General features: G+C 41.4%; 1 long non-coding RNA gene and 1 other non-coding gene across 2 annotated transcripts; both read right to left on the minus strand.

Moving 5' to 3' along the window:
* Positions 1-653: 653 nt before the first annotated feature.
* Positions 654-3,363, minus strand: LOC141601790 (uncharacterized). The gene is made up of 3 exons (XR_012524367.1): positions 2,992-3,363; positions 2,835-2,897; positions 654-759 (listed from the first exon to the last, which is right to left on the minus strand). It is a non-coding gene; the product is annotated as an uncharacterized LOC141601790 (long non-coding RNA).
* Positions 3,364-15,321: 11,958 nt separating this feature from the next.
* LOC141625500 (small nucleolar RNA R71) lies at positions 15,322-15,428 on the minus strand. Its single transcript, XR_012535283.1, has one exon. It is a non-coding gene; the product is annotated as a small nucleolar RNA R71 (small nucleolar RNA).
* Between the last annotated feature and the right edge of the window lie 2,766 nt (positions 15,429-18,194).

Consider the following 18,194-nt stretch of genomic DNA (forward strand, 5'->3'; position numbering starts at 1 on the left):
CACAAAAGAAAGAGAACTATCTAAAAGGCGTCAAGGAGGACAAGTAAGGAACAAAGGACAAGTTAGGAGGGTACAAGAGTAGCTTCCAAGGAAAAAAAAAGAGAGTTTAGAAGAAAGATAGCCACCAAGAGGTAAAGAATAAGGCAAGGAACACAAAGACGGAGGAATATCTTCGAGGAAGAAGAAGCATTCTTCAAAGATTGAACAAACCTTCAGTTTCCGGCACTAGGCACCAAGTCTTGATCTCCACATAGGTAAGTTCACGGTCATTGATCAAAGGGCACAACAATTATTAAATGACAATGAACAAACATGTTAGAACCTAACAAAGAGCAAACACACTACAGACTACCACCTTTGGTCCTTAAGTCTACCCATCTCTCATTCATTATTCAAGGTCAAGTTCAAAATTAAATTTGGGGTACACGTGTGTGCGTCAGGAGCAACAAAGGCTCTGATACCAACTGTGAACCCCCGCTATAACGCGGAAAATATAACTTATAAATTCAAGCGGAAATTAGGAATTTTTTTGAAACTTTTAAAGTTTAAAGCGCGGGTTCATTAAAACCTAAAACATAACTAGAGAATGCGGAAATAAATATTTAAATTATACAAACATGGTAGTCAAGGTGAGGGAAAATATATCCCTCGAATGACAAATGATAAAAGGTGAGTCGAAGCAATTCTACTAAACCGACTACTAGTCCAAGGTGCTCGCTAGCTCACACGTCTAAACCCCACAAATGCATCTTCACAAACCTGTCATTCATGTAAACATGAAAGCCACAATCGTGGGAGTAACTCGGGTTCTCCCACCACATTATGTCAAAACGAACATAACAAAGAACATGAACAAATAATCATATTAGATAAGTTATGAGTGAATCGACTTATAACTAAACATGGGATCATACGTGTTTAAACCAACAAGGATAAAAGAAATGATGGAATAAACAAGTAAGTAAGGCATAAGCAACAATAAAATAAATGGAGAAGAAAGACAAGGAAACAGACACGACCACTTAGCCACGAGCACGTATTTCAAGGAGATATGACCAAAGTAACCATCCAAATAATGCAAGACATTTACTACTCTTAGACTATAATTTCCCCGGGTAGGACTACGATAATGATACGGTCCTAGTCTAAATCTGCAGATTCTCGGGTGTACATCCCGATTCGACGTGCGCCAAAGACAAACACCAAGACTCGGCTACTCATGGAGACCGAGTACCCCAATCGCCAGAACAACACGAAAGTGGCGGAAAGACTAAGATAAGACTCACTTGCCAGCACAACACAAGTGGCCCAAAACCACACTTGCCAGAACAGCACAAGTAGGCCAAACCCGTACTTGCCAGAACAGCACAAGTTGGGCGTAAATGCATGTCAAGCACATACGATGGTATTATGGCATTTCTACACGAATACGACTCACAAGTGTAAGACCAACACAAAGTGTAGACGGAGTATCCGACTCAGAGGCTACCTTGAAAGCATGTCCGAGATACCACACACAAGACTACATCCTAGACTCCAACCTCCTGGTATGACGACGATCATATCACAACTAGAGGGCCTATGGCTCACCCCTAGTGTTCGATAGGACCAAGACTCACACAACCGAACAATACTAGACATTATTAAGAATACAACTCACTACAAGTAACTATTTATAATAAATATCTCATACTTGCATTATGTTAATAAATATTCCATTTTATAATTTAACATGCCGGTTTAATACAATATAATAAGCGATAATGACTAATTTACGTTATGTGAAATCTACAGGATAAATGTGACCAACTCAAGCGACTCATTTATGAGCCCATCAAACAAGTCATAAAAACCCAATACTTGAAGTCACAGGAAATCCATCAAGTTAGTCATGCAAAGTCCAACCATGTAATCATGTGAAGTCCAACATTTAAAACATAACAAGCTCAAAAGAAGGAAGTATGTAAATTCCCCATATAAATTATAGTGAACCCACTCTATAAAATATAATGAGCGGTAAAGATTAAACGTTTCATTTCTCATTTACATGTTACTTGAACAAAGTATAAATAACCGATAATAAATCAATTAAATTAATACGGAACACGAGGCAAAACATAAACAAACCAAAATCCGAACCACCCATAAGCATATACGAGTCAACAGGGGAAAACTTTGGTCATGATACGAATAAAAAGCATAAACAACCATCATACACAAAGGATATATATATTTATAGAACTTGAAACGGTAAAACGGGCGCCATTTACTCATACGGACTCCGAATCGAGTGATTCAAGTGGCTAAACCACCTAATTTTTCGATGCCGTTCCATCTATCACATTTTCAGTGGCATTAGAGCTTGTCCCGGTCAGGTACGACAGGTATCCAGGCCAACACGGGTGGTTTATGACGGGTTTTTAAGCATGATTAAAACGTTATTCATCCATACAAATGATCCACATTCATACATGTATATACAATTGAGTCGGGCACAAGAAAATTAACTCAAACACATGTAAATCACACCCCAAAACAGCATTTATACGCCCAACAAGACATATATAAAAATATTGAAACGGTCTTAAGATAGATTGTTAAGCATGTAAAAGATGAAATTCACCCAATTAAACTACCTAGTTCATAAATATATTCCACCATGAATCCAAAGCTGCAACCTTTACTCAAATTAAACATGGAAAACATGTATAAAAACGTTTCAACCAACACCACATGAACAATTCGTAAAGACTAACAATTTATATCAACAAGGAACAATACACAACATACAAACACACAAATTGACATAATACCGAGTAACCCATCACCGTTACCTCATTAGCTCTTCAATAAGCATGTTTCCAACCCAAAGCTACTCCGGTTGCCCAAATCCGCAACTTGGCACACAAATAAACGAAATTAACACGGGTACTCGTGCCCTAAAGGTCACGACCAGAGGAGAAATATGGAGAAAGTTGAGACCTTTCTTACCTAGAAAGATGGAGGACGGAAAGAGGAGAAGATAGATGCGAAAATCACTTGAATCGGATAAAAATTGAGCAAGTTATGGGTGTTTTAGTGGAAGAGGTGTAAGATGCAAAAATGGTGTTTGTGTTTGTGGTGGTGTTGCTGAACTTTGTTGTTAGGTGGAAGAAGATAGGCTTTCAAGCATTTATATGGGTGGAGGGAAGAACATAAGAGAAAGGTCCATAGTTGCCTTAGGCCCAAATTGACATTTTGGGTCGATATTACACTAGAAATACGCCTTAAGCTTACTACAACTCAAGACGGATATTTTTATCAACATTAATATTATTATACATGTAAAGTCGTATTTTATAAAAACGGATTTAAAAATATAAATAAAATAATAAAATGGCTAATTAAATTATAAATGCCAACACGGAAAATTCGTGGGTGTTACAGTCAACCATGGCATCAATATGCGGCAGCGGGAAGGGATCTTTTGGGCATGCCTTGTTGAGATCGGTGAAGTCCACGCATACTCTCCACTTCCCATTCTTTTTGGGCACTACCACTACGTTTGACAGCCACACTAGATACTTTATATCTCTTATTTTGTTTGCTGCCAGAAGTTTGTCCACCTCCTGGTTGATTACCTTGTTTCTTTCAGCTGCGAACTTTCTCCGTCTCTATTGGATAAGCTTGCATCCTGGATCTACAGTCAGCTTGTGTGTTATGATAGATGGGTTTTTTCCTACTATGTCGTCATGGGACCATGCGAAACAATCCATGTTGGCTTGCAAGAACTTGATTAGGTGTTGCATGGGGTCGCATGTGCACGCTGCCCCTACTAACACCGTTATTTCAGGATGCAGCTTATCCAGGTTGATTTGATCTAGCTCCTCGGTCGGGGGTTCGATGTACTCATCCTGGACGTGCTGCTTCTGTAACTGCTATGCTGGAGGGCTAGCTGTGCATTTTAGTGCCTTCTTATAGCATCCCCTGGCTTCCTCCTAATCTCCACATATCTTTTCTATTCCTCAGGGTGTGGGGAACTGCTCACATTGATGATATGTTAAGGGGACCGCTTTCATCAGATGCAGCCATGGTCTTCCATGAATAACATTATAAGTGGATGGTCCATCGATGACCAAGTACCTTACTTGCTTGTTGATTCTTCCTGCGTAGGTTGAGATCATGATTTCTCCTAGTGAGTTGGCTGTTTCCCCACTGAATCCCACTAGTGGGATGGTCTTCTTCTACAAGTCCTTCTCGTTGAATCCCATGTTTTCTATGGTTTTCAGTATTATCAAATTGACTGAGCTGCCAGTATCCACCAGGACCTTCCTAACTGTGCAATTGGCCATCGACAATGTTATGATAAGTGCGTCGTGGTGTTCCTGACTATCATGGACATCTTCTTCATCGAAGGCGACAGCAGGCAGGTCGTTGTGGGAAACTTTGCAAGAGGTTTTTGGCCTGTCACCCTTAGTCTTGGTAGCGTGTCTCTTTGCTGCCGAATATGTCAATCCGCTTAGGTCTGAGCCGCCTGTTATCACGTTTATTATTTTGGTGAATGTAGGCCGTGTGGAGGGCTTAGCCTGTTTTGTGGAGCCTACCTTATCTTACTGCTTGCCCCCACGTGGTAATAGGTGGCCCAGTTCTCCTTGCTCGTATAGGCGCTTGATCTCCCTGCGCAAAGTGTAGCAATCCTTCGTAGTATGTCCGATATCGCGATGGAACTCGCTCTTTTTTTTGTTATCCTTCCTCCAAGCTTGCCCCTCTATTGGCGGCCTAGGCCATCTCACCCCGTCTCCCATTTCCCTTAGTGCTTTCAGAATTCCCACAATACCGGTTGTGAACCTGCAGCAGGGGTCACTGTCCAGGACACCTCACATCAGCAAGCAAGCCAAGGCAACACCACACCCATCTCAGGAACCAGCCAAACTGAGCTAAGTTTAGTGGCCAATAAGTATGAGTACAAGCCCAACCACCAACTGTCACCATGGCCAGCTGGTTAGTCACTGAATTAGGCTCAGAAAAGTCCTAGGAGTCCAAGGAAAAATCACAATGCAAGTCCCAGAAACCCAAGCTGGACAGATCTGCAGCAAATGACAAACAACAAAAGCAACCTTTTCATTTCTGGCTAAACCATGAGGAAAAATCACTCAAAGAACTTTTGGCTTGTCTCACCATCTACCAGATACAACCTAGAGCCATTTTTAATGCCAAGGACTCAATCGTTTCGTCCTCAAATGCCTACATTCAACAGAAAAGCCAGCAATGCAACAAAGGACCACAGCCTGTCACTGTCACCTGCATTTCTCTTTTGTTTTCATTCCAGTTTACAATTAAGAGCTTTTAAACCATTGTAATATTGTATTTGGACTCTTACCAGCATGTGAGGAAGGATCCTGACCCTTGGATGTAGTTTCCTTTCAAGTTTGTAACCTAAAAAGGCCTATATAAGGACCTCAACTCAGACTGTTGTAAGACAGCTGTTTTATGAATGAAACCTGAGAAGTCTCTCAAATTTAAACCTCTTAATCTTATGCTTAGTCTGTAAATTAGAGTCAGGCTTGATAATAACATGTGCTTAGACTGTGGTTATTGATTAAGTACCTGTTAGTAGAGTCTAAACTTTCCTGTGCTGAGACTGTGGCTAGTTTAGCTTTGCTGTTTGCTTCAGTTGAGTCTTTCCTGTGTTAAGCTGTGGAACTTCTTAACTCAAGTATCCAAAATTGTTAGCTTAATTCCCTGTGAGTATTCTGCGGGTTTTCAGTTGATAATTATATCCAAAGTTCCCTCCTTTCAGTCACTATCCCAGAACTGCTTCACTTACAGTCCATTGTGTCTGTCAGTCAGTTCAACTGAGTTTTAAAAATACTTTGAGTCTTCAAAAATTCCTGGAACTTTACTCAGAGTTAGTTCTTATATTAAAGTAAATTACTACCAAGTTTCATGATTTTAGGAGGTCATTTTACAATTTTAGTAATTAGCACAGGTTTATTGCATTCCTGAGAAATTGTCTTTGGTTTGCTGGTTTGGTTGCTGTATTTGTCTAAACCCTTGGACATTACACTGCAAATTGGTAATCAGAGCAAGGTCATAACACAATTCCACCTTGTGTTAGTCTTGGGGACGGAAAGTGAGTTCATTTTTACCCTAACTACAACAAAACCACAAAAATAACCCATGAATGAAGAGAGATTTACTGGCATTGAGACCAGGGTGGAGCAGATAGCAGGAAGGATTAATGAGTTGGTAAATGTTGTTAACACTCTTGCAGAAGGGATTCCTAACCATGATCCAAGGAGACCACCCCACAGAGGCAGAGGCAGGGGTAGAGGCTTTGTTGGAGCAGGAAGAGGACAACAATACTACCAAGATCAAGAGGAAGATATCTCAGATACTGATGAATCTATGGCAGAGGGCATCTACATGGAAAGAGACAAAGATATAAAGGTAGAAATTCCTGATTTCCATGGTAGTCTAAACCCTGAAGATTTATTAGACTGGATTAGAACTGTTGAGAGAGTCTTTGAATTTAAAGGATATACTGGACAGAAAGCTTTCAAAGTTTCTATCCTTAAATTCAAAGGTTATGCCTCACTTTGGTATGAAACCCTGAAAAGCCAGAGAATTAGAGAAGGCAAGGAACCCATTAAATCTTGGCTAAAACTTAAAAAGAAATAGAAGGATAAGTTTATAGCTAAAGATTACACACATGACATGTTTATTAAGTTAACCCAGCTGAAACAAGACCAACAATATGTTGAGTCTTATCTTAGGAGCTTTGAACAACTTACCCTACAATGTGAGATCACTGAAAAGCCTGAACAGAAGATTGTTAGGTTTGTTGAGGGCTTAGATCCTAAAATTGCTTTAAGGGTTAGAATGCAGCAAGTCTGGTCCTTTGATGAGGCAGTCAACCTGGCATTGAGGATTGAAAAGATGGGAAAAGCCAAGGTCACTGCTTCCAAACCCCTTACCAGACCCACTTTCAAACCTTTTTCTGGGGTTAGGATTGGAGAGATCCCAAAACTTGCAACCCAACCAACACCAGACAAGGGGAAGAGTCATGTGAGTTCTAAAACCAACCCACCTGTGACTGATGGGAAGATTAAATGCTTCCAGTGCCAAGGGTATGGCCATTTTAGGAGAGACTGTCCTTCTAAAAGAACCTTGACAGCAATGGAGGTAGAGCAATGGGAGAGGGAAGGTTTGGTTCAGTATGAGGAAGATGAGACCCTGATAATAGAGGAAAAGGAGACTGAAGAAGAACTAGAACAGGAGCAAGTTGTGGTCCATCCTGACACAGGTCACAGCTTGGTCTTATGAAGGGTCATGCATTCCCAACACTCACCTTTGGAAGCTGATCAAAGGTCCCTGATATTCAGAACCAGATGCACAGTCCAGGGAAGGGTTTGTAACCTGATCATAGATGGGGGAAGCTGTACGAATGTGGCATCAAATGCCATGGTTAACAAGCTCAACCTGACAACTGAAGAGCACCCAAACCCTTACAAGTTGAGATGGTTGAACAAGGGAGCAGAAGGGTGGACAAACAATGCTTGGTCCCATTTTCTATTTGGAAGGTGTATAAAGATGAAGTCTTGTGTGATATTGTCCCAATGGATGCCTGCCACCTACTCTTAGGGAGACCATGGGAGTATGACAGGAATACCACTCACCATGGGAAGGACAAGATCTATAGTTTCAGACACGAGGGTAAGAAGGTCACCCTGACCCCATTACCACCTAACCAAAGGAACTATGGAAGTCCAAGTATGCCAGAGAAGGGCAATGGTGTGCTATTTCTTTCTGAAGCAGCCATGATCAAAGAAATGAAGCAAGAACAGCCTATCTGGGTGTTACTATCTAAAGAAGTGAGCAAGGAAGGGAGTCCTGAGACACCTGCTGAAGTTAAGCCATTAATTCAGAGGTATAAGGAAGTGTTTCCAAAAGAGCTGCCTAGTGGGTTGCCACCATTAAGAGGCATTGAGCACCACATAGATCTCGTTCCAGGCTCAGTGCTTCCTAACAGGCCAGCTTATAGATGTGATCCAGCTGCTACCAAAGAATTACAAAGCCAAATTGAGGAACTTATGAGCAAAGGATTTGTCAGGGAATCTCTCAGTCCTTGTGCAGTCCCTGCTCTACTTGTTCCAAAGAAAGATGGGACATGGAGGATGTGTACTGACAGCAGGGCCATTAACAACATTACTGTCAAGTACAGGTTCTCAATCCCCAGGTTAGATGACATGTTAGATGAGCTCAGTGGTGCCATGATTTTTTCTAAGATTGATCTCAGGCAAGGGTACCACCAGGTCAGGATAAGAGAAGGAGATGAGTGGAAAACTGCCTTCAAAACTAAACATGGACTGTATGAATGGCTTGTGATGCCATTTGGTCTTTCTAATGCACCAAGCACCTTTATGAGACTAATGACTGAGGTGCTAAGGCCATGTTTAGGCAAATTTGTAGTGGTCTACTTTGATGATATCCTGGTATATAGCAGCAGTGAAAGTAAACACCTGAAACACCTTGAAGCTGTGTTCAGGATCCTCAAGGAACAAAAATTGTTTGGCAAGCTGGAAAAATGCACTTTTATGGTTGAAGAAGTGGCATTCCTAAGGTACATTGTCTCTGGGAGGGGAATTACAGTTGATCAGGAAAAAGTTGCAGCCATTCAATCATGGCCAACTCCTAAGACAGTCACTAAGGTGGGGGGGTTTCATGGATTGGCCTCATTTTATAGGAGATTTATCAAAAACTTTAGTTCGGTTGTTGCTCCAATTACTGAGTGTATGAAGAAAGGAGAGTTCCAATGGACTGAGAATGCTCAGCAGTCCTTTGAGAGGATTAAGAAATTGATGTGTGAGACTCCTATCCTGAAATTGCCAGACTTTGATCAACTCTTTGAAGTGGAGTGTGATGCCAGTGGTGTAGGCATTGGTGCAGTCTTAGTCCAAGCTCAGAAACCTGTAGCTTATTTCAGTGAGAAATTGAATGGGGCTAAACTGAAATATTCTACCTATGACAAAGAATTTTATGCAATTATCAGGGCAGTCATGCATTGGAGTCATTATTTGAAACCAAAACCATTTGTGTTGCATTCTGACCATGAAGCTTTGAAGTATATAAATGGCCAACACAAATTGAGTCACGGGCATGCCAAGTGGGTGGAGTATTTACAATCATTCACTTTCTCCAGCAAGTATAAAGAAGGGAAGCAAAATGTAGTGGCAGATGCTCTATCAAGGAGACACTCCTTGCTGTCAACTATGGGGAACAAGGTTCTTGGTTTTGAATTCATGAAGGAAATGTACAAGGAGGACCCTGACTTCTCTGAAGAGTGGATCACACAAGTGGAGGGGCATAAGGTTCCAGGGAGCAGATATCTGCTCCAAAATGGGTTTCTATTCCAAGGGAACAAGCTCTGTGTGCCAAGGGGTTCCTACAGGGATCTCCTGATCAGGGAAATCCACTCAGGGGGCTTGGGAGGACATTTTGGTGTTCAGAAAACACTGGACATATTGCAGGAACAATTCTATTGGCCCAAAATGATGGGAGATGTCCAAAGTGTTCTCAAAAGATGCTCAGCATGTCAAATGGCTAAGAGTTCTTTCCAAACTGGTCCATATACTCCATTACCAGTGCCAAACAAGCCATGGGAGGATGTAAGCATGGATTTTATTGTTGCATTGCCAAGGACACAAAGAGGCAAAGATTCAATCATGGTTGTTGTTGACAGGTTCAGTAAAATGGCCCATTTTATGGCTTGCAAGAAAACAGAAGATGCTGCAAGTATTGCTGAGCTATACTTAAAAGAAATTGTGAGGCTTCATGGAGTTCCAAAACCAATTGTTTCAGATAGAGATACAAAGTTCATGAGTTACTTTTGGAAAACTCTATGGAAGCTGCTCAAGACCAAACTGTTGTTCAGTACATCTCACCACCCCCAAACAGATGGCCAAACTGAGGTCACCAACAAAACCTTGGGTAGGATTCTGAGATGTCTTGTCAACAAGAGTCTAAAAGATTGGGACATCAAATTGGCAGCAGCAGAATTTGCCTTCAACAGATCACCATCAACTGCTACTGGTCACAGTCCTTTTGAGATTGTCTATGGGATTAACCCCTTAATGCCTATAGACTTTTCCTCTGTGCCATGGAATGAGATGAATCATGATGCTAAGGCCAGGGCAGAACAGCTGCTGAAACTCCATGAAACTGTGAAAAGGGAAATTGAGAGAACCAATGAGAAATACATGAGACAGTCCAAGGTGCATCAGAAGAAGAAGGAGTTTGTCCCAGGGGATTTGGTCTGGGTTCACTTAAGAAAAGAGAGATTTCCAGCAAGAAGAAAGAACAAGTTAATGCCAAGAGCTGATGGACCCTTTGAAATTGTTGAGAAAATTGGTCCAAATGCCTACAAAGTGGATCTACCAGAAGAGTATGAGGTGCATGGTACTTTCAATGTAGGTGACCTAAGTCCATATTATGATGATGTTGAGGGGGAGGAGTCACCAGGCTTGAGGACAAGCCCTGTTCAACCAGGGGAGGTTGCAGCAGGGGCCACTAACCAGGACACCTCACATCAGCAAGCAAGCCAAGGCAACACCACACCCATCTCAGGAACCAGCCAAACTGAGCTAAGTTTAGTGGCCAATAAGTATGAGTACAAGCCCAACCACCAGCTGCCACCATGGCCAGCTAGTTGGTCACTGAATTAGGCTCAGAAAAGTCCTAGGGGTCCAAGGAAAAATCACAATGCAAGTCCCAGAAACCCAAGCTGGACAGATCTGCAGCAAATGACAAACAACAAAAGCAACCTTTCCATTTCTGGCTAAACCATGAGGAAAAAGCACTAAAAGAACTTTTGGCTTGTCTCACCATCTACCAGATACAACCTAGAGCCATTTTTAATGCCACGGACTCCATCATTTCGTCCTCAAGTGCCTACATTCAACAGAAAAGCCAGCAATGCAACAAAGGACCACAGCCTATCACTGTCACCTGCATTTCTCTTTTGTTTTCATTCCAGTTTACAATTAAGAGCTTTTAAACCGTTGTAATATTGTATTTGGACTCTTACCAGCATGTGAGGAAGGATCCTGACCCTTGGATGTAGTTTCCTTTCAAGTTTGTAACCTAAAAAGGCCTATATAAGGACCTCAACTCAGACAGTTGTAAGACAGCTGTTTTATGAATGAAACCTGAGAAGTCTCTCAAATTTAAACCTCTTAATCTTGTGCTTAGTCTATAGATTAGAGTCAGGCTTGATAATAACCTGTGCTTAGACTGTGGTTATTGATTAAGTACCTGTTAGTAGAGTCTAAACTTTCCTGTGCTGAGACTGTGGCTAGTTTAGCTTTGCTGTTTGCTTCAGTTGAGTCTTTCCTGTGTTAAGTTGTGGAACTTCTTAACTCAAGTATCCCAAATTGTTAGCTTAATTCCCTGTGAGTATTCTGTAGGTTTTCAGTTGATAATTATATCCAAAGTTCCCTCCTTTCAGTCACTATCCCAGAACTGCTTCACTTACAGTCCATTGTGTCTGTCAGTCAGTTCAACTGAGTTTTAAAAATACTTTGAGTCCTCAAAAATTCCTGGAACTTTACTCAGAGTTAGTTCTTATATTAAAGTAAATTACTACCAAGTTTCATGATTTTAGGAGGTCATTTTATAATTTTAGTAATTAGCACAAGTTTATTGCATTCCTGAGAAATTGTCTTTGGTTTGCTGGTTTGTTTGTTGTATTTGTCTAAACCCTTGGACATTACACTGCAGAACCCGTACTCGGCCAGCATGGGGAGTTGTTGATTCTCCTCCCTATTATCGATTCTGTTTACTCCTCTGCTGTATGGTTTGTATCTCTCTTCCTTCTTCCCAGTGGGCTGTTTCGTGCCTGACTTTTCCACAACTGATGTACTGGATATGCTTGGCGTACTCGGTATGCTTGCTCTGGCGAGCATATCCTCTTCCAGTCTGATTGCTGCTGTGACTTTTTCCTGAAGTGCCTCAAAGTTGTGGCATGGATGCATTGTCATCAATTTATATAGATATGAATCGTGGTGTAGGCCCTTCTGAATGATTCTACTGCTGTTGACACGTCACACTCTCGTACCGCCACCTTTTCGTTATTGAACCTGGTGTTGAATTCTGCAATCGTCTCGTTGACGCCTTGGACTATTCAGTATAAATCACCAGCGTGCTTTTGTGGCTTCCGGGTAGCAAACTGTTGAGTGAACGTGTTTACCAAGTCGGCAAATGTTGATATTGACCCGTTAGGTAGACTTACGAGCCCTCGGAGCGCTGGCCCTGATAATGTTGATCTGAACCCCTTGCACATGCAACCTTTCTATACATGTCCAATGGTTGTTGCTTTCATCATTTTTTGTTTGTATTGGCTTACGTGATCGAAGGGGTCCGTTCTGCCGTCAAAGAGTGTCATATTTGGATTATTGAACCCTTTCGGCATGGCGACAATCGATATTGCGTCCACGAATGGCGAGTCTGCGTAGCTATCAGGGTGTGCCTTCTCAAGTGGATGTGGCATCCCTGGTACCCTGCTTAGCATCTTCCTCAACTCCAGGTACTGCTGGTTTGTCAGGCTGTCAGGGTCTGCATTGCGGCTGCTAGCTGGTTGCTGCTGATTCCGGATGCTGCTTCCTGGCCAGAATTCTCCAGGGTTCTGATTTTGTCCGTTATCCAGGGGGGTTGATGTTTTGTGTGTCCCCAGGTGCCAGCCTACCTGCAGACTGCTTACGAATCCTGCGTCAGGTGTCTGGTTAGTCATAACGAAATTACTGGTTGGAGCATTACCTGGTATCATCTATGCGTTGCTGGCAGGCTGCCAGCTATCTGGTGTTAGATATCTGATGTGACCATAATTAGCGCATATTTAGCCCCCGAATTAGCCTCGTTCCCATGCTTTTTAGTGCATATTTGGGTCATTTATTATCTTTAGTTCTTTGTTTTGCATATTCTTTGAGATTTTGATCCCTTGGTAGGAAAGGAGTAAGAATCTTGCATTTTCATGGCAAAACGAGACTAAATTGATCGAATCCAATGACCAAGCATCAAGGAGAGACAAGATTAGAAGGCCTTTGTACATATTATAGTAGATGAGCAATGTTGAGAAAGGATCCTTGAGTCCCCAAGGAAATCCCCAAGGAATTTATGAAGAAAAGGGAAGAAAAGAAGAAGAAATGTTGCTGAGGTACAATCCGTGCGGTTTCTCCACAATCCGCCCGTCCTCCACAAGCACAATCCGTGTGTTTTCCTCCAGAGACGCTCAGATTAGCAGCCACCAGAATCCGCCCAGATTCCCCTGAAGACGCCCGTGTTCCACCGCCAGAATCCGCCCGTCCCGACTCCAAAACGCACGGATTCTCAGACAACGCAATTTTCGTCTTCTCCAAGCTACAAAGAAAGAAGCCCTTCCTTCGAAAAATACCGGCTCCTCCCTGCTCAATCTAAAAAGTGTAATTACTAGTTTAGCCCTTAGTTAACCCTAATGCATCCCCCTAATTTCCACTATAAATACCCCATTAGTCTAATTAGAAGAGCATGTTCTTCTTATCAATTCTTAGAGTAGTTAATATCAATCAAATCTCTCTTTAGTTTTGTAATCAACAATTAATCAAGTTTTAATACAAGTTTTATTTCCTTAATCTCTCTTTTGTTCATCCTTTATTTTGGGTAATTGAAGATTATTTGGGTTATTATTGGGAAATTGGCAACCTCTCAATCAAGCATCAAGTACTTCTTTTATCTTTGCTTTATTATTGGAATCATTAGTAGGTATAATCCTCTTAATCCCTTTTTAATTATTGTTAATTACTTTCATTTGTTCATCATGTTTCATTTTGTTGGTATGATTGACAACCTTGCTAGCATGATCAACATGATAATGAGTGAGTAGTCTCTTAGCTAGGGTTAATGGGTGATTAGGGGAAACCAACATGGGGAATGATTCATGCTTAAATTAATATGCTTTCATGTTTTATTTGCTTGCTTGTTTTGATCTCAACTCATGCACATGTTATGTTTGATGAAATGCGAGCCTATGAATCCTTGCATTTTTTACCCATCACCTATCTTTTCAATGAGACTTGTAAGACATAAACCAACTCGAGTCTCATTAGACCATGCATGTTGTTGAGTAGGGAAGATTAAGTCGACTTGTAGGTGTTGTACAATGTAATCGATTCGGCTCCGGGACCCAAACTCTTCTAGGATTGTAAGATATAACCCAACTCAATCCATCACAACAATAATTGATTGCTTATAATTTGAGAACATGTTTGTATGATCAATTCCCATGATTCCCCTATGACCCCATGACACCCTAGTGCTTTTTATCAATTGTTTACAACCCTTTTAATTCATCTTGCTTGTTTATTTCCATTGCTATTTTAGTTAGTGACCTTCTACATCAACCCAAATTGTGACACCCCTAAGACACCACTAGTTTCAATAGAAATCTCATCTCAATTCCCGTCCCTTGGGATCTGACCTTTACTTGCCTCTTTACTAATTGTAGAGTTGTTTGTGAAGCTATAAATTGTGTTTTGATTCGGACGTGACCCAACGACCACACTTATTCAATTGTGAACACGAAACGGACCGATCAAAAATGGCGCCGTTGCCGGGGACGGTGTTAACTTGATTTAGATTTCCTTATATTGTTATTAGTTGTGTCTTTCTTTGCCTTGGGGAAGTAAAACTCCTCAAGGTTTGTTCTAATTGTTTTCAAGTTGTTTGATATTTTGCATGTCTAGAAGGTCACAAGGTGATTTGTTACCTTTTGATCGTGAAATTGAAAGAACTTTGACAACCAATAGGAGACTTGCTAGGAGGAATTTGAGAGGTATTGGTGAGGTTGTAGATATTTAACCAACTATTGAGTTCATCAACCCTTTTGCAAGAGAAGGTGAGGAGAACCCATTACAAAATACCACCCAAAATCAACCTACAATGCCTAAGTTTTCATCACATTTCGTACCCACCGAGGAGAACCTACCCAATGGTATTCCCACACCACAACATCTAACCGGAAATTTTATTGCTAAATCCGCCTTTATCCAATTAGTCGAAAGGAGCCAATTTGGGGGGATGCCTAGTGAAGACCCTCATTCTCATATGGAAACCTTTTGTGACTATTGTGATGCGATTTCTCAAACCGGTGTAACTCAAGACCAAATTCGATGGGTCTTATTTCCTTTTTCTCTAATTGGCACCGCGAAACAATGGTTGAAGGGCCTTGATAAGGCCACTCTCGGAATTAATTCTTGGAAGAAGTTGGCTCTAGCTTTCTACAAAAAATTCTACCCACCGGAAAAGACTAACATGCTAAGAGCTCAAATTACGGGTTTTAAGCAAAGGGATGAAGAATCTTTGTATGAAGCTTGGGAGCGGTTCAAGGGAATTTGTCGCTCATGTCCTCACCATGGACTTAGCGAATGGTTCTTGGTACAACAATTTTGGAACGGTTTATATGAAGATTCAAGGAACATTCTCAGCATGGGATCAAATGGAATGTTCACCGAAGTTGATGACAATCAAACATGGAACAAAATTGAGGAAATGGCGGTCCATAACTCACAATATAGTAGACCTTGCAAGGCTACTAGAGGAGGAAAGCATGAAGTGGACTCCGTTACTCAATTGGGTGCTCAACTTAGTGCTCACATTGACACAATCAATTTGAAGTTTGAAAAAGCTATGGCTAGACTTGAAGAAGTCTCAAAATCACCAAAGCATCATGTTAATGCCATGATGGCATCTTCATCAATCCCAAGTGGGATATGTGAGAATTGTGGAACTTTGGGACATGACCAAAGTGAATGTAGGGGAACAATTGAACAAGTGAATGCTTTCCAAGCATATAAGAGTGGTACCCCTTATTCCAACTATTACAATGAAAACACCAAATTCCATCCAAATCTCTCATACAAAAGCCAAAATGTTCAAAACCCTCAAACAACATACACCCCACCTCCCATGAGAAACCAAAATCAAAGACCCTTTTACAACCAAAACCAAGGTTACCAAAATCAAAATCCATACAATCACCAAAATGACCAAGGTTTTGATGTTCAAAAAGCGGTCCTCCAAATGCAAAAGAATCAACAAGAATTTTTCACTCAAATGCAAAAAGATAGTCAAGCAAAAGAAACCACCATCAACAACATCCTAGCTCACACCAAGATGTTGGAAACCCAATTGACTCAACTAGCATCTTCAAGCTCACAAAGACAAAATGGGCAATTACCACCTCAAAGTAATCCCCCAAGACATGAAACGGTTAGTGCCATTCACTTGAGAAGTGGTACAAGGTATGAAGCACCGAAGAAGCAAGTTGAGGATGAAGTTGTGGAAGCTAGTGATAAGGAAGAAATTGTGCAAAACTCCAAAGATGGAGAATCATCAAAAGAAGAGATTTCAAAGAAAAATGAAGACAAGGTCAAGGAAAAGGAGCCCATTGTGATTAGACTTCCTTTTCCAAGTCGTCAAGCCAAGCCCAAATTTGATGACCAACTTGGAAAGTTTATGGAAATTGTGAAGAATTTGGAAGTCTCGATTCCTTTCACGGAATTAATCAATCACGTGCCGGCCTATGCGAAATACATGAAAGACATCCTCACAAAGAAGAAGTCAATCCGGAAACTTGAGACTATCGCCTTCACTAAGGTGAGTAGTGCAATACTTCAAGGGAGTTCACCTCCAAAACTAAAGGATCCGGGAAGCTTCTCAATACCGTGTACCATTGGCGACACCACGATCAACAAAGCCTTATGTGATCTAGGGGCTAGTGTGAGTGTTATGCCGTACTCGGTGAGTAAAAGGTTGGGGATGGGAGAGCTTAAATGCACCAATATCACACTCCAAATGGCCGATAGATCGACGAAGACACCATTAGGGATATGGGAAGATGTCCCCGTACGAATTGGGAAGTTTTTCATCCCGGTGGACTTTGTCATTGTTGATATGGAGGAAGATTCCAACATTCCAATCATTCTAGGAAGACCTTTCTTACACACCGCGGGTGCGGTGATTGATGTGAAACATGGCGAGCTCACTTTAGAAGTGGGAGATGAAAGTATAACTTTTAATCTTGACAAGACTATGAGAGCTCCTCGTTTGCATGAACCGTGTTTCATGATTGATCATTATAGCCGGAAGGATGATAGGAAGAAGTCGGAACTCCAATGGAAGAAGAAAATTGAAGATGCTCCATTCAAAGAGCAAGTGAATTGTGACAAGGAAAGCTTGCAAAGCTCATCAAAATCAAGCAAAGAAGAAGAGGATGGCCTCATTGGCCAAGAAGAAGAAATGGGAAAGTTGTCTCCACCAAATCAAGAGATTTTCAATGATCAACTTAATGAAGTTTGTGGTCTTTGGGACGACGAATTTGAAGGGATTTTTAATCCCTACATTGGTAATGCCATCGATCAAGACCGACAACAAGGGCCAAGGTCTATTGAAGAGCTTTATAACGATAATGAACAAGCTTTTGATTATTTATTCAAGGTGTTGAAGAACATCAACAACACCTTGAACATGCCCCCTTGACATCTCATCAAGAATGAGAGTTTGGTGGAGTCCTCCCTAAACCACCATTTGTAAATATTTCTAACTCCCTAACTCGCATTTCAATTCTTGTATTGCATTTTTTGTCATCTTTGGATTTTTATATACTTTGATCAAGATAATTGTCATGTTTGAGAGAAGTGAGGGAGGGACTAATGATTTCAATTGATGTGTAGTGCTTTAGCTTAGTGTGGGGATGGCAATTACCTAGGCTATCCATGCCTTAGTAGTGCACCCATAATGAAGAACACGAGATATGAAGAAGAATGGAAGAATGACAAGGGATATGCATTGTACACGGATGGAACTGAATCCGGGTACAAAGGGGTCGAATCCGAGCGGATTCAGGAGAATCCGCCCGTCTTCAGACAATCCGGGCGTGTTGGGTAGAAGACGCACGTCCCTCTGAGCTGAAATTTTGAAATATTTTTGACTGTAAGCGAATCCGGGCATCCTGAATCCAAATCCGCCCGTCTTTGAAAATCCGCCCGTCTTCTTGGCTGAGGAAAACAAGAAAAATCCCTGTAAAGGAATCCGCCCGTCTTCTGCAGAATCCGCCCGTCCCGTGTCTGCGAATCCGAGCGTCTTCACTGAAAGACGCCCGTCTTTAGGCGAGTTTTTCCCAACCC

The sequence above is a fragment of the Silene latifolia genome, chromosome 1 (assembly GCF_048544455.1).
Source record: "Silene latifolia isolate original U9 population chromosome 1, ASM4854445v1, whole genome shotgun sequence".
Lineage (NCBI taxonomy): Eukaryota > Viridiplantae > Streptophyta > Magnoliopsida > Caryophyllales > Caryophyllaceae > Silene > Silene latifolia.